The sequence below is a fragment of the Schistocerca serialis genome, chromosome 10, assembly GCF_023864345.2.
Source record: "Schistocerca serialis cubense isolate TAMUIC-IGC-003099 chromosome 10, iqSchSeri2.2, whole genome shotgun sequence".
In the NCBI taxonomy this organism is placed as follows: Eukaryota; Metazoa; Arthropoda; class Insecta; order Orthoptera; family Acrididae; genus Schistocerca; species Schistocerca serialis.
The window spans coordinates 180734176-180752352 of NC_064647.1; the positions used below are offsets into that span (position 1 = coordinate 180734176).

General features: G+C 44.6%; 1 non-coding gene across 1 annotated transcript; it reads right to left on the reverse strand.

Annotated features, from left to right (window-relative positions):
• Positions 1 to 5110: 5110 nt before the first annotated feature.
• Trnat-ugu (transfer RNA threonine (anticodon UGU)) lies at positions 5111 to 5184 on the reverse strand. The gene has a single exon. It is a non-coding gene; the product is annotated as a tRNA-Thr (tRNA).
• Positions 5185 to 18177: the final 12993 nt, after the last annotated feature.

Consider the following 18177-nt stretch of genomic DNA (forward strand, 5'->3'; position numbering starts at 1 on the left):
TTCTACCATTCCTAGACCGGCAATGCACGTCCGCATGTATCCCGTGCCACCCAACGTGCTCTAGAAGGTGTAAGTCAATTACCCTGGCCAGCACGATCTCCGGATCTGTCCCCCATTGAGCATGTTTGGGACTGGATGAAGCGTCGTCTCACGCGGTCTGCACGTCCAGCACGAACGCTGGTCCAACTGAGGCGCCATGTGGAAATGGCATGGCAAGCCGTTCCACAGGACTACATCCAGCATCTCTAGGATCGTCTCCATGGGAGAATAGCAGCCTGCATTGCTGCGAAAGGTGGATATACACTGTACTGAAACGTCCCCTTTGAACAATTATACATGATTGTGCTTAACCTGACACACAATATTTTGTTAGCGCAACGCAATCTGACTTTCAAAAATCTCTACAAAAGAATGGCCCTGACTAACATTAAACTATACCTTTCACAAATCACTTACCTCACAAAAATCTTCGCTGCTCAAGCTACTGCAATACAGCGAGCGCCACTACTGCCAGCTAAATAAAAGATTCAAACTATGGAAGGCACTAACTACTGATAGGGATAGTTAGCAAATGAAAGATATTAGTAGAGAACAAACAATGTATTTACCTTGATATCATCATATATAAATATAGCAATTCATGACAAATTACAAATCTCAGCCACCTCTCTCCCCACATCCACCACTGCTGGCGGCTCACCTCCAACTACGCAACGCTACGCGCTGTTCACAGCCAGCTGCCTAACACTACAATGGCGAGTATTACAACAATGCAAAGCAGCCACAGACTGCACACAGCACAGCCAGTGATTTTCATTCAGAGGTGGCGTTACCAATAAGAAATCCTAAACAGCCTACTTACATAAGAACCTAAACAGCCTACTTACATAAAGAAAACATAAACAGCCTACTTACAGTACTAGTGCCGACATTGTGCATGCTCTGTTGCCTGTGTCTATGTGCCTGTGGTTCTGTCAGTGTGATCATGTGATGTATCTGACCCCAGGAATGTGTCAATAAAGTTTCCCCTTCCTGGGACAATGAATTCACGGTGTTCTTATTTCAATTTCCAGGAGTGTGTGTATATATATATATATATATATATATATATATATATATATATATATATATATATATATATATATATATGTTGTTGTGGTCTTCAGTCCTGAGACTGGTTTGATGCAGCTCTCCATGCTAATCTATCTTGTCCAAGCTCCTTCATCTCCCAGTACCTACTGCAACCTACATCCTTCTGAATCTGTTTAGTGTATTCATCTCTTGGTCCCCCTCTACGATTTTTACACTCCACGCTACCCTCCAATGCTAAATTTGTGATCCCTTGATGCCTCAGGACGTGTCCTACCAACCGATCCCTTCTTCTAGTCAAGTTGTGGCACAAACTTCTCTTCTCCCCAATCCAATTCAATACCTCCTCATTCTTCTGTAGCACCACATTTCGAAAGCTTCTATTCTCTTTTGTCCAAACTATTTATTGTCCATGTTTCACTTCCATACATGGCTATACTCACTACAAATACTTTCAGAAACGACTTCCTGACACTTAAATCTATACTCGATGTTAACAAATTTATCTTCTTCAGAAACGCTTTTCTTGCCATTGCCAGTTTACATTTTATATCCTCTCTACTTCGACCATCATCAGTTATTTTGTTCCCCAAATAGCAAAACTCCTTTACTACTTTAAGTGTCTCATTTCCTAATCTAATTCCCTCAGCATCACCCGACTTAATTAGACTACATTCCATTATCCTTGTTATGCTTTTGTTGATGTTTATCTTATATCCTCCTTTCAAGACACTGTCCATTCCGTTCAACTGCTCTTCCAAGTCCTTTGCTGTCTCTGACAGAATTACAACGTCATCGGCGAACCTCAAAGTTTTTATTTCTTCTCCCTGGATTTTAATACCTACTCCGAATTTTTCTTTTGTTTCCTCTACTGCTTGCTCAATATACGGATTGAATAACATCGGGGACAGGCTACAACCCTGTCTCACTCCCTTCCCAACCGCTGCTTCCCTTTCATGTCCCTCGACTCTTATAACTGCCATCTGGTTTCTGTACAAATTGTAAATAGCCTTTCGCTCCCTATATTTTACCCCTGCCACCTTTAGAATTTGAAAGAGAATATTCCAGTCAACATTGTCAAAAGCTTTCTCTAAGTCTACAAATGCTAGAAACGTAGGTTTGCCTTTCCTTAATCTTTCTTCTAAGATAAGTCGTAAGGTCAGTATTGCCTCACGTGTTCCAACATTTCTACGGAATCCAAACTGATCTTCCCCGAAATCGGCTTCTACCAGTTTTTCCATTCGTCTGTAAATAATTCGTGTTAGTATTTTGCAGTTGTGACTTATTAAACTGATAGTTCGGCCATTTTCACATCTGTCAACACCTGCTTTCTTTGGGATTGGATTTATTATATTCTTCTTGAAGTCTGAGGGTGTTTCGCCTGTCTCGTACATCTTGCTCACGAGATGGTAGAGTTTTGTCAGGACTGGCTCTCCCAAGGCTGTCAGTAGTTCTAATGGAATATTGTCTACTCCCGGGGCCTTGTTTCGACTCAGGTCTTTCAGTGCTCTGTCAAACTCTTCACGCAGTATCTTATCTCCCTTTTCATCTTCATCTAAATCCTCTTCCATTTCCATAATATTGTCCTCAAGTACATCGCCCTTGTATAGACCCTCTATATACTCCTTCCACCTTTCTGCTTTCCCCTCTTTGCTTAGAACCGGGTTTCCATCTGAGCTCTTGATATTCATAAAAGTGGCTCTCTTTTCTCCAAAGGTCTCTTTAACTTTCCTGTAGGCAGTATCTATCTTACCCCTAGTGAGATAAGCCTCAATTTACTTACATTTGTCCTCTAGCCATTCCTGCTTAGCCATTTTGCACTTCCTGTCGATCTTATATATAATAATCGACTTTTGAACATTATTAAGGTAAATACATTGTTTGTTCTCTATCAAAATCTTTCATTTGCTAACTATGGCTATCAGTAGTTAGTGCCTTCCGTAGTTAGAGTCAGCCGGCTGGGGTGGCCGAGCGGTTCTAGGCGCTACAGTCTGGAACCGTGCGTCTGCTACGGTCGCAGGTTCGAATCCTGCCTCGGGCATGGATGTGCGTGATGTCCGTAGGTTAGTTAGGTTTAAGTAGTTCTAAGTTCTAGGGGACTGATGACCTCAGTAGTTGAGTCCCATAGTGCTCAGAGCCATTTGAACCATTTAGTTAGAGTCTTTTATTTAGCTGGCAGTATTGGCACTCGCTATATTGCAGTAGTTCGAGTAACGAAGTTTTTTGTGAGGGAAGTGATTCATGAAAGGTATAGTTTAATGTTAGTCAGGGCCATTCTTTTATAGGGATCTTTGAAAGTCAGATTGCGTTGCGCTAAAAATATTGTGTGTCAGTTTAAGCACAGTCATTTATAATTTTTCTTAGGGGACGTTTCAATGTTACCGTGAATGGCCGAAATTGGAGACGTTGACATTCACCGGTGAAAGTCGACATTCTGCAGATTACGGTGTTTCAGTGTAGCATATATACATTGAAGAATTATTCCCCAAAATATTATGCCGATCTCCAAAAAGTAAAGATTCTGAGAGCGTTTGAAGCCGACCGCGCATGGCAACTCCTCGGCGTTAGAGAACCGGTTCCGCTTTGACGCTCCCTTTGCCGCGTCCGTGATATGTTTAGGGTTTTGAGTAACCCTGATTTGCTAGAGTGTTGTTTGGATGGTCTTATTCAAAATGTGAATGAAAGTTTCAATAGTCTCATTTGGATATACGCTCTAGAAATAACATCCAACCGGAGCGAAATTCTCCACATTGCTTCAAATTTCGCGGTATGTCTACTCAGTGTTCAGATACTGCATTAATGCACGTCACAGCCGGCCGCGGTGGTCTCGCGGTTCTAGGCGCTCAGTCCGGAACCGCGCGACCGCTACGGTCGCAGGTTCGAATCCTGCCTCGGGCATGAATGTGTGTGATGTCCTTAGGTTAGTTGACCTCGGATGTTAAGTCCCACAGTGCTCAGAGCCATCGGAGCGAAAACGAAGTGTCCAAAGATGGTAATTTTTTCAAATATTTTCAAAAAAAAATTTTACTAAGCCCTACCATGCACTAAAATTACATCTGGAAGGATCAGATTCATATGTTAATTTACTGATTCACATAACCACAACTGGAGCTACAACGACAACCGTTGATCTACCTCCTATCAGAGCTGCCTCGGGAAGATCCAGATTACACACGGAAGATATTAATAGTTTTCGAAAACAAAATACCAATAAAAACTTCAATGTCCGATTTATTCATTGCAGCAAAACCCGATTTGTCTACTACGTTCCAGTAAAGAGAAAAAAAAAAAATCCTGAATTTGAGCAATATTTTCGGGCGTCACCATGTCGTTCCCCCTTAATTATTTTTCAGGCCCTTCTGATGCGAATTCATCATTTATACTCTGGGAACTTATTGCCCATTCGTTCTACTAATAAAAAATGAACTGGAAATTGACATTTTTGGTCAATTTCATGAACGTCTCCCGTAAGTATTGACAGGTGGCTACACTGAGTCACATCGCCAGAGATTGCGCCGAAGATTATTATTCCGCCGCCTCCACTGGGGCAGTAGTAGTTCAGAGGTTGCAGTGGTCAGTACTTGTTTAGAGGATGTCGTGTGCAGTTGTTCTGTTGGGCGAGAGAGTAGATGCTGTTCGTTTGGTGTAATGTATAGATGGAAAATGTTGCAATGATCACAGTGTATTTTTCGTCAATATATGTGGAGGTAACAAAAACCTTTCCTTAATGACAATGCCTCTTGGTCACAGGTTCAGTCAACGAAGCATCTGACACATGTTCATTTATTGGACTTGTAATTCTGGTTTCTATGTGCAATTATAGTGTTTCTGGCTTTTCAATTAGTTCATTGTAAATGGTGTTTAAAATATCTTGTCGTATTGAGGAAGAACTGTGACAGATACATGTACGTTGAATCACACTACCACACACAGAACAGTTACACTTGTAATGATAATTAAATGGACACCCTAGCTGCAAACAGGCGTTGATGTACTTCATTGGGGACATGTTGAAAATGTGTGCCCCGACCGGGACTCGAACCCGGGACCTCCTGCTCACATGGCAGACGCTCTATCCATCTGAGCCACCGAGGACACAGATGAATAGCGCGACTGCAGGGACTTATCCCTTGCACGCTCCCTGTGAGATCCACATTCCCAACATGTCAACACCACTACGTTCGCAGTGCGCCTAATAGATGTTTGCCCATCATGCGAACGTAGTGGTGTTGACATGTTGGGAATGTGGATCTCACGGGGAGCGTGCAAGGGATAAGTCCCTGCAGTCGCGCTATACATCTATGCCCTCAGTGGCTCAGATGGATAGAGCGTCTGCCATGCAAGCAGGAGATCCCGGGTTCGAGTCCCAGTCGGGGCACACATTTTCAACATGTCCCCAATGAAGTACATCAACGCCTGTTTGCAGCTAGGGTGTCCATTTAATTATCATTTCATTTCTAGCAAGCTGCATGGTCATCCACGGTAACTGTTCCTTCGGGATCAGATACTACCGTCATATATAGTTACACTTGTGCTTTGTTGTTTCGTATCTTTTATAGTAGCAGGGGACTTAATTAATTGTGTTAACGGAAATTTCCTTTCATTCTTTATTGTTATTTTATGCAGTCAGATTGCGTACTAATACTACTCAGGGCCAACCGGTTACGAGACTTCGTAACCGGATACATAGCTACGAAAATTATTGCATTATAATTAAGCCCCCATGCAGTATCATCAACAGTCTTCTCTTCTGCCACTGCCGCTAGATTTGTGTCTGCGCTACAGTTACAGTATTGACTCCTCTGTCGCTCATTCACGATTGCATGCGTGTGTTAAAACAAGCAGCATGTTTATATCTGGTTCCAGGCCTGAGAAAAAAAGAATTGGAAGTATTATAACTTCAGTGCACGTAGTAGATGCAGCTGTACGTAAAGAGGCGGAAATTTTAACCAGTCTTCAGCTGTAGCAGACTGGGTACGTATTGATTATACAGGGTGATTCAAAAATACCACAACTTTAAAAATGTGTATTTAATGAAAGAAACATAATATAACCTTCTGTTATACATCATTACAAAGAGTATTTAAAAAGTTTTTTTTTCACTCAAAAACAAGTTCAGAGATGTTCAATATAGCCCCCTCCAGACACTCGAGGAATATCAACCCGATACTCCAACTCGTTCCACACTCTCTGTAGCATATCAGGCGTAACAGTTTGGATAGCTGCTGTTATTTCTCGTTTCAAATCATCAATGGTGGCTGGGAGAGGTGGCCGAAACACCATATCCTTAACATACCCCCATAAGAAAAAATCGCAGGGGGTAAGATCAGGGCTTCTTGGAGGCCAGTGATGAAGTGCTCTGTCACGGCCTGGCGGCCGATCCATCGCCTCGGGTAGTTGACGTTCAGGTAGTTACGGACAGATAAGTGCCAATGTGGTGGCGCTCCATCCTGCTGAAATATGAATTGTTGTGTTTCTTGTTCGAGCTGAGGGAGTTACAGTAGCACCTTCGAAGAAAAAGGGACCAAAAACTTTATTAGCTGAAATGGCACAAAAAGCGTTCACCTTAGGCGAGTCACGTTCATACTGAGTTGTTTCCCGCGGATTCTCAGTGCCCCATATACAGACATTGTGACAGTTGACTTTCCCGTTAGTGTGGAAAGTTGCTTCATCACTAAACACAATCTTTGAAACGAAAGATTCATCTGTTTCCATTTGAACAAGGATAAAATCACAGAAATCGATTCTTTTAATCTTATCAGCTGCAGACAGTGCTTGAACCAATTTCAGACGATAAGGTTTCATAACTAACCTTTTTCGTAGGAATTTCCATACAGTTGATTGTGGAATTTGCAGCTCTCTGCTAGCTCTGCGAGTCGATTTTCCTGGGCTGCGAACAAATGCTTGCTGGATGCGTGCTACATTTTCATCACTCGTTCTCGGCCATCCAGAACTTTTCCCTTTGCACAAACACCCATTCTCTGTAAACTGTTTATACCAACGTTTAATACACCACCTATCAGGAGGTTTAACACCATACTTCGTTCGAAATGCACGCTGAACAACTGTCGTCGATTCACTTCTGCCGTACTCAATAACACAAAAAGCTTTCTGTTGAGCGGTCGCCATCTTAGCATCAACTGACGCTGACGCCTAGTCAACAGCGCCTCAAGCGAACAAATGTACAACTAAATGAAACTTTATAGCTCCCTTAATTCGCCGACAGATAGTGCTTAGCTCTGCCATTTGTCGTTGCAGAGTTTTAAATTCCTAAAGTTATGGTATTCTTTTTGAATCACCCTGTATTATAATACGTGAAAATTCAAATTAACGAAATTATTAGCTTCCCGTCGGCATCAGTCAGACCTCTGACTGAAGGAAGAGTGCGGAGTACTACAGGGATATACAGTAGTACACCTTGCAAACGAAAACGTAGTGACGATGAGGCGATGTGAACGCTTTTGAAATTCACGCAGTTTCCACACTTCTGCTGGCATCTCAGTGGTGTATCCCGTATTTCAAGAAAACGACGAGGCTCAGACACGTCAATTTATGATAATGGCGCCAGAGTAAGGGTGACCCCACGTCAAGACGAGCACTCGGCGAGAAATACGGCTGACAGCTGTCGGGGCTTCCGAACTGCGCAGTTCGGTCACACAAGGTCGCATTACGTAAGTGAACATATTTTTCTCTTATCCAGAAGATTCCAAAGTTCTGAGTCCTGAAATATATATCATTCAGCTCTGAATGTCACTCTCGAAGTCGAAATGGAATTTTAAAAAAATGACATAGGGACTTCGCTTTGTGTTTCGTCTGGGATTAACTTCTTTGTCAATAAGCAATTTCGTTTTTCTGCCTGCTACGAGAAAAAAATAGCGCTTTGGAGCTAACTGATGCATTTAATTAACTTTACAAGCAATTGCGAATACGCCCTACGAGGGTAATCCCAAAAGTAAGACTTCCTATTTCTTATGAGTAAATAGACCTGTTTATTTCTACAATGGTTTACATCAGTGAAAATATTTTTCTCTTATCCAGAAGATTCCAAAGCTCTGAGTCCTGAAATATATATTATTCAGCTCTGAATGTCACTCTCGAAGTCGAAATGGAATTTAAAAAAATACATGGGACTTCGCTTTGAATTTCGTCTGGGATTAACTTCTTTGTCAATAAGCAAGTTCGTTTTTCTGCCTGCTACGAGAAAAAATAGCGCTTTGGAGCTAACTGATACATTTCATTAACTTTACAAGCAATTACGAATACACCCTACGAGGGTAATACCAAAACTAAGACTTCCTTTTTTTTATGAGTACATATACCTGTTTATTTCTACAATGGTTTACATCAGTTTACAGCCTGAACATTTAGCTATTTTTCGACATAATCACCATTTCTGTCGATGCATTTTTGTAGACGCTGTGGCAGTTTTTGTATGCCCATATCATACCAGCTCGCCGCCATGCTGTTCAGAAAGTTATGAAATTTTCACCTCGTGTCGGAGCTGGATCGCTTTCCAGTCAAATGTTCTTTTAACTCAGGGAACAGGTGATAGTCACTGGGGGCCAAGTCAGGACTATGGGTGGGTGGGTGATTATGTTCCGCTGAAACTGTTGCAGGGGAGCAACGGTTTGACGAGCGATGTGTGGGCGAGCGTTGTCATGGAGAATGTGCACGCCCTTGCTCAACATTCCTCTTCTCCGGTTCTGAATTGCCCGTTTGAATTTTTTCAGAGTCTCACAGTACCTGTCAGCGTTAATTGTGGTCCCAGTGGGCATAAAGTCGACCAACAATACCCCTTTCCCACCCCAAAAAACGGTTGTCGTGACTTGCAGACTGTGTTTGAATTTCCGCGGCTTTGGCGAAGAAGGATGCCGCCACTGGCGTGATTGTTGCTTGATCTCAGGTGTAACGTGATATGCCCAGGTTTCGTCACCCGTGACAACTGAGTCCAGAAAGTAGTCCTGTTCGGCTGCAAGGCGGTGAAGAAAAGCGCGGGAAGCATCAGCTCGTTGCCGCATGTGGTCCAGCATGCGTGGCACCCATCTTGCGCACACCTTCCGGTAGTTCAATGTTTCCGCTAAAATTCTGTGAGCGGTGCTTCGGGAAACCTCAGGAATCAACGTGCAGAGATCATCCAGGCTGAACCGCCGCATGCTTTGCTCAACCTTCAACAGTCTCCTCAGAAATTGACGGTCTCCCGTTCCTTTGTTCGTCGTGAATTTCGGTCCGACCAGCTGCAAACTCTCTACACCACTCACGAACATTTTTGACATCCATGCACGACTCACCATACACTTCCGTCAATTGGCGATGGATTTCAGTCGGTGCAGTGCCCTTTACGTTCAAAAACCGAATAACTGCACGATTCGCACATCCAACGGGAGCTCCTTTCTCAACGGCTGCCAAGCCACGACTGAGCGCCTCAGCGAGGCGTGCGCATGCTTACACAAAGCGCGTGAAGCACTCTTCTTAACAGTGTGACCAACTGCCACACAAACAAAGTTCTGTACCTATAAAAAAATAGGAGATCCTACTTTTGGGATTACCCTCGTAAAAGATGAAAAAGAAAGATGCGCCACGACGGAATTATCCGAATCGGACGAAATCGATAGATGTGATGTACGTCTAAGGACGAACAAATGATTACCCTTTCAGAAAATATGGATGATTTACTCAAGAGAAAGAGCTAAACAAAACTTAGCAGGTCCATGACGCCTTGATCAACCTCTGGCTCTTATGCAAGCAGTTATTCGGTTTGGCACTGATTGACAGACTTGTTGGATGTCCTCCTGAAGGATATCGTGCCAAATTCTGTCCAATAGGCGCGTTAAATCGTGGAAATCCCGAAATGGTGAAACTTCTTTATTAAATATTTTACTTAAACTGCTGAGTGAAATTGAATGCAAGTGACCTATTTTCTCTTTACTTATTCTTATCATGTCAACACTGACCCACAATATTCTAGCGCAACGCATCCTGACTGCTCAAGAAAATGATAACCTAAGATCAAATAATTAATTCAAAAGAATGGCCCTGACTAAAAAGAAATCTTAACAATAACCCATACATTTCATTAAGCACTTACCTCACAAAAATCTTCATTACGCGAACTACTGTAATACAGCGAGCGTCAATACTGCCAGCTAAATAAGAGATTCTAACTACTAAGGCCACTAACTACTAATAGGCATGTGGTTAGCAAAGGGAAAATTTTGTTGCAAACCAAATAATGTACTTTTTTTTTAATAATGTGACATCCAGTTCAGACACAAACATAAACCGTCATTGACATCTAGTACAAAGTTATATAATCATGAATAATATTCAGTCTCCAAGTCCGATACCTCCAAATCCTTAGCCTACGCTAACACTTCAGACCTCTACCCTCCATCTATGCTAACTTCTCACATCTAACATCCATCACTGCTGGCCGTTCACCTCAAACTGCCCAACAGTACTTCCATCACTGCTGGCTACTAACATCCAACTTCCCAACACTACTGGCGGTTAACTTCCAACAACGAGAACAACCGGCTACAGAGTCTCTTATAACGAAAGCGCAGTCATAGATCCAATGAAAAGCGCTTCCAAGACAGAAGCAGCCCACTTACAAAGATTGCGAGGGCTCTGCCCATGGGGCTCTATACATTCTCAGTTGGGGAGAGATCTGGTAACCTAGCTGGCCACTGTAGGGCTTGAAGACAAGCAGTAGAAACTCGGTGTTTGCGGGTGGCATTATTTTATTGAAATGAAAATCCAGCGTGACTTGCCATGAAGGGCAACAAAACGGGGAGTAGAATGCCGTCGACGTACCACTGTGCTGTGGGTGACAGCCAAACGGGTCCAGCTATAAAAGGAAATGACATCCCAGACGATCAGTCCTTGTTGTCGGACCGCCTATTGCCTGGCGTAGTGCAACATCTCGGTGTGGCATGGACTCATCAAATCTTTGGAAGACCACTGCATAAATACTGGGCATTGCTAGCCTTATAGCCGTACGTAATTGCGAAGATGTTGCCGGTGTACGATTTTGTGCACGAACTGACCTCTCGATTACGTCCCATAGATGTTCGATGGCATTCATGTCGGGCGATCTGGGTGCACAAAACATTCACTCCAATTGTCCAGAATCTTCTTCAAACCAATCGCGAACAATTGTGACCCGGTGATATGACGTGTTGTCATCCACAAAAATTCTGTCCTTTTTGGCAAAGGTTCACGAATGGCTGTAAATGGTCTCCAAGTAGCCGAACATAATCGTTTCCAGCCAATGATCGATTCAGTTGGACCAGAGGACCCACTCGACTCCATGTAAACACAGCCCACACCATTATGCAGCCACCACCACCTTGCACGCGTCTTTTTGACAACTTCGATCCATGATTTCTTGGGGTCTGCGCCACGCTCAGGCTGCTTATGTTTTCTTATTGGCAACGTTACGTAGCGCTCTGTATGAAAATCACTGGCTGTGCTGTGTGCAGTCTGTGGCTAGTTTGCATTGTTGTCTGCCATTGTAGTGTTGGGCAGCTGGATGTGAACAGCGCGTAGCGTTGCGCAGTTGGAGGTGAGCCGCCAGCAGTGGTGGATGTGGGGAGAGAGATGGCGGAGTTTTGAAATTTGTAAGACTGGTTGTGATGAACTGCTACATACATTATGACTTTTGAACACTATTGAGGTAAATATATTGTTTGTTCTCTATCAAAATCTTTCATTTGCTAACTATGCCTGTTAGTAGTTAGTGCCTTCAGTAGTTTGAATCTTTTATTTAGTTGGCAGTAGTGGCGCTCGCTGTATTGCAGTAGTTCGAGTAACGAAGATTTTTGCTGACGTAAGTGATTTGTGAAAGGTATAGGTTAATGTTAGTCAGGGCCATTCTTTTGTAGGTATTTTTGAAAGTCAGATTACGTTGCGCTAAAAATATTGTGTGTCAGTTTAAGCACAGTCATGTATAATTTTTCTAATGGGACGTTTCAAATGTAGTCCATCAACAAAGGAGGTGGCTTACAAAACACTTGTTCGACCTATACTTGAGTATTGCTCATCAGTGTGGGATCCGTACCAGATCGGGTTGATGGAGGAGATAGAGAAGATCCAAAGAAGAGCGGCGCGTTTCGTCACAGGGTTATTTGGTAACCGTGATAGCGTTACGGAGATGTGAAACAAACTCAAGTGGCAGATTCTGCAAGAGAGGCGCTCTGCATCGCGGTGTAGCTTGCTCGCCAGGTTTCGAGAGGGTGCGTTTCTGGATGAGGTATCGAATATATAACTTCCCCCTACTTATACCTCCCGAGGAGATCACGAATGTAAAATTAGAGAGATTAGAGCGCGCACGGAGGCTTTCAGACAGTCGTTCTTCTCGCGAACCATACGCGACTGGAACAGGAAATGGAGGTAATGACAGTGGCACGTAAAGTGCCCTCCGCCACACACCGCTGGGTGGCTTGCGGAGTATAAATGTAGATGTAGATGTACATAAGCGGGTATTCATTGGACAAATATATTATACTGTCAGTGGGCGGGTTGCCGCTCCTTCAGCAGGGCCCGAGCAGGCACACGGTGGCAAAGGCTTGCTAGCTATTGGGAGCTCTAACGTTAGGCGGGTGATGGAGCCTCTTAGGGAAATAGCGTTCAGGGCTGGAAAGTATTCCAACGTGCACTCAGTTTGTCTGCCGGAGGGCCTCATCCAAGATGTGGAGGCGGCCTTGCCTGCGGTTATCGAGCGTACGGGGTGCAGTCGTCTGCAAGTAGTTGCTCACGTCGGCACTAATGATGCCTGTCTCTTGGGTTCTGAGGCGATCCTCAGTTCGTATAGGCGGCTGGCGGATTTGGTGAAGACTGCTGGCCTCGCACGCGGGGTGCAAGCAGAGCTTTCTATTTGCAGCATCGTTCCCAGAGTGGATCGGGGTCCTTTGGTTTGGAGCCGAGTGGTGGGTCTCAACCAGAGGCTTCGTCGACTATGTGACGGTCTTGGCTGCAGATTTCTAGACTTGCGCTATTGGGTGAGGAATTGTAGGACGCCCCTAGATAGGTCATGGGTGCACTACACAAAGGAAGCGGTTACTCGGGTAGCAGAGTACTTGTGGCGTGCACATGGGTTTTTTTTAGGCTAGGCGGTAGTGCGAGGTGTCCTGATGAACACTCACCGTAGGACGTGGCGTCTTCATTGCAGTTGACAAAAATATTGTGTCTACTGAGGTCGAAGTAGAGTGTGATTGTGAAGTTATCTGGACACGTTTAACAGGGCTAGGGGAAATAAAGTTAATGGTTGGGTGTTATTACCGGCCACCAGGTTCCACCGTGGCAGTTCTAGAATCATTCAAAGGGAGTCTACACTCTGTATCGCAGAAGTACCCGGATCATGCTATATTAGTCGTAGGCGGCTTCAACCTACCTAGTATAGACTGGGATGTCTATGGATTCATTACAGGTGGTACAGACAAGCCGTCGTGTGAATTACTTTTGAACACATTATCCGAAAACTGTCTTGAGCAGCTAAATCGACAGCCAACGCGTAATGGAAATATTTTAGATCTGGTAGCCACGAACAGACCAGACCTCATCTACGGTGTCAGTGTTGAGAAAGGGATTATTGATCATGATGTTGTCATTACGACTATGGTTACGAAAGTTAAAAAGTCGGTCTAGAAGGCTAGGAGAGTATTCTTACTAGAAAGAGCAGATAAGCAGTTGTTAGCATCCCACTTAGTAAATGAATCAACTTCATTTAATTCCGGTACGATGGACGTGGAAGAATTATGGGCAACTTTTAAACACATTGTAAATCACGCGTTGGAGGAGTATGTGCCGAAAAAGTGGGTTACTGACGGAAAAGACCCACCGTAGTTCAACAGCACAATTCAGAGAATGCCTCGGAAGCAAAGACAGTTGCACTCGCGGTACAAGAAGATCGGGAGGATGAGGACAGGCAAAAGTTAGTAGAGATTCGTACAGCTGTAAAAAGAGCGATGCGCGAAGCATACAACCACTACCACCGTCATATCTTAGCAAAAGATCTTGCTGAAAACCCAAGGAAATTCTGGTCTTATGTAAAATTGGTAAGCGGGTCGAAGGCTTCCATCCAGTCACTCACTGATCAGTCTGGCCTGGCAACGGAAGACAGCAAAACGAAAGCTGAAATTTTTAATTTAGCATTTGAGAAATCTTTCACGCAGGAGGATCGTACAAACATACCGCCGTTTGAGTCTCGTACAGATTCCCGTATGGAGGACATAGTGATGTACATCCCTGGGGTTGTGAAGCAGCTGAATGGGTTGAAAATAAATAAATCGCCAGGTCCTGATGGGATTCCAGTTCGGTTTTACAGAGAGTACTCTACCGCATTGGCTCCTTACTTAGCTTGCATTTATCGCGGAACTCTTGCCCAACGTAAAGTCCCGAGGGACTGGAAAAAAGCGCAGGTGACGCCTATGTATAAGAAGGGTAGAAGGACGGATCCTCAAAATTACAGACCAATATCCTTAACATCGGTTTGTTGCAGGATTCTCAAACATATTCTCAGTTCGAATATAACGAATTTCCTTGAGACAGAGAAGTTGCTGTCCAAGCATCAGCACGGCTTTAGAAAGCATCGCTCCTGCGAAACGCAACTCGCCCTTTTTTCACATGATATCTTGTGACTTCCGGAAAGCGTTTGACTCGGTGCCCCACTGCAGACTCCTAACTAAGGTACGAGCATATGGGATTGGCTCCCAAATATGTGAGTGACTCGAAGACTTCTTAAGTAATTGAAACCAGTACGTTGTCCTCGATGGTGAGTGTTCATCGGAGGTGAGGGTATCATCTGGAGTGCCCCAGGGAAGTGTGGTAGGTCCGCTGTTGTTTCCTATCTACATAAATGATCTTTTGGATAGGGTGGATAGCAATGTGCGGCTGTTTGCTGATGATGCTGTGGTGAACGGGAAGGTGTCGTCGTTGAGTAACTGTAGGAGGATACGACTTGGTCAGGATTTGTGATTGGTGTAAAGAATGACAGCTAACTCTAAAGACAGATAAATGTAGATTAATGCAGATGAATAGGAAAAACAACCCCGTAATGTTTGAATACTCCATTAATATTGTAGTGCTTGACACAGTCACGTCGATTAAATATTTGGGCGTAACATTGCAGAGCTATATGAAATGGGGCAAGCATGTAATGGCAGTTGTGGGGAAGGCAATAGTCGTCTTCGATTCATTGGTAGAATTTTGGGAAAATGTGGTTCATATGTAAAGGAGACCGCTTATAAAACGCTAATACGACCAATCCTTGACTACTGCTCGAGAGTTTGGGATCCCCATCAGGTCGGATTGAGGGAGGACATAGGAGCAATTCAGAGGCGGGCTGCTACATTTGTTACTGGTAGGTTTGATCATCACGCGAGTGTTACGGAAACCCTTCAGGAACTCGGGTGGGAGTCTCTGGAGGAAAGGAGGCGTTCTTTTCGTGAATCGCTACTGAGAAAAATTAGAGAACCAGCATTTGAGGCTGACTGCAGTACAATTTTACTGCCGCCAACTTATATTTCGCGGAAAGACCACAAAGGTAAGATAAGAGGGATTAGCATTCGTACAGAGGCATATAGGCAGTCATTTTTCCCTCGTTCTGTTCGGGAGTGGAACAGGGAGAGAAGATGCTAGTTGTGGTACGAGGTACCTTCCGCCACGCACAGTATGGTGGATTGCGGAGTATGTATGTAGATGTGGATGTAGATACATTAGAACTGACATGTGATTACATTTTCACGCAATTTGGGTGCATAGATCCTGAGAAATCAGTACCCAGAACAACCACCTCTGGACGTAATAACGGCCTTGATACACCTGGGCATTGAGTCAAACAGAGCTTAGATGGCGTGTACAGCTACAGCTGCCCATGCAGCTTCAAAACGATACCACAGTTCATCAAGAGTGGTGACTGCCGTATTGTGACGAGCCAGTTGCTCGGCCACCATTGACCAGACGTATTCAATTGGTGAGAGATCCGGAGAATGTGCTGGTCAGGGCAGCAGTCGAACATTTTCTGTATCCAGAAAGGCCCATACAGGACCTGCAAAATGCGGTCGTACATTATTCTGCTGAAATGTTGGGTTACGCAGGGATCGAATGAAGGTTAGAGCCACGGGTCGTAGCACATCTGAAATGTAACGTCCACTGTTCAAAGTGCCGTCAATGCGAACAAGAGGTGACCAAGACGTGTAACCAATGGCACCCCATATCATCACGCCGGATGATACGCCAGTATGGCGATGACGAATACACGCTTCCAATGTGCGTTCACCGCGATGTCGCCAAACGCGGATGCGACCATCCGACCATCATGATGTGTAAACAGAACCTGGATTCATCCAAAAAAAATAACGTTTTGCCATTCGTGCACCCAGGTTCGTCGTTGAGTACACCATCTCAGGCGCTCCTGTCTGTGATGCAACGTCAAGGGTAACCGCAGCCATGGTCTCCGAGCTGATAGTCCATGCTGCTGCAAACGTCGTCGAACTGTTCGTGCAGATGGTTGTTCTCTTGCAAACGTCCCCAAAAAATGGTTCACATGGTTCAGAGAACTATGGGATTTCTGAGGTCATCAGTCCCCTAGAACTTAAAACTACTTAAACCTAACTAACCTAAGGACATCACACACATCCATGCCCAAGGCAGGATTCGAATCTGCGACCGTAGCGGTCGCTCTGTTCCAGACTGTAGCGCCTAGAACCGCATGGTCACTCCGGCCGGCCAAACGTCCCCATCTGCTGACTCAGGGATTGAGACGTGGCTGCACGATCCGTTACAGTCATGCGGATAAGATGCCCGTCATCTCGACTGCTAGCGATACGAGGCTGTTGGGATCCGGCACGGCGTTCCGTATTACCCTCCTGAACCCATCGATTCCATATTCTGCTAACGGTCATTGGATCTCGACCAATGCGAGCAGCAATGTCGGGATATGATAAACCGCAATCGCGATAGGCTACAATCCGACATTTATCAAAGTCGGAATCGTGATGGTACGCATTTCTCCTCCTTACACGAGGCATCACAACAACATTTCACCAGGCACCGCCGGTCAACTGCTGTTTGTGTATGAGAAATCGGTTGGAAACTTTCCTCATGTCAGCACGTTGTAGGTGTCGCCACCGGCGCCAACCGTGTGCGAATGCTCTGAAAAGCTAATCATTTGCATATCACAGCATCTTCTTCGTGTCGGTTAAATTTCGCGCCTGTAGCACGTCATCTTCGTGGTGTAGCAATTTTAATGGCCAGTAATGTAATAATAAGAGCATTCAACTACTAAAAATGGCTCTGAGCACTATGGGACTCAACTGCTGAGGTCATTAGTCCCCTAGAACTTAGAACTAGTTAAACCAAACTAACCTAAGGACATCACAAACATCCATGCCCGAGGCAGGATTCGAACTTGCGACCGTAGCGGTCTTGCGGTTCCAGACTGCAGCGCTTTTAACCGCACGGCCACTTCGGCCGGCATTCAACTACTATTGACTGCGGTAACGATTCACATATGCGCGAACAAGATGCTGTCGAATGCCTTGTATTGGCCGTGAAACAATCTTACTCATCCACCCACGTGCTGTCCCTTTCGATACTTCGAACCGATCAGGAAAAAATGGTTCAAATGGCTCTGAGCACTATGGGACTTAACATCCGTGGTCATCAGTCCCCTAGAACTTAGAACTACTTAAACCTAACTAACCTAAGGACATCTCACACATCCATGCCCGAGGCAGGATTCGAACCTGCGACCGTAGCAGTCGCGCGGTTCCGGACTTCCGGACTGTGCGCTTTAACCGCTAGACCACCGCGGCCGGCCCGATCAGGAAGAAAACGGATGTTGGGTCCTACTCATCGCATCCTGTAGATGTCGAGAGTAGCTGCAGACGTGTATCTGGTATGCTGCACATCCACCTCCCCTCCTTTTACCTCGCTAGCAACAACCTTAACGTAGTTTACATTGGCGATAAAAGTTGTATGTTGCCGACAATATATTCCGACGACGTTTTCCGGCAACTTTGCAGCCACACGAATTGCAGCAACGTGTACTACAACCAGTCTGGCAATATTTGCAGCTATACGTTTCCG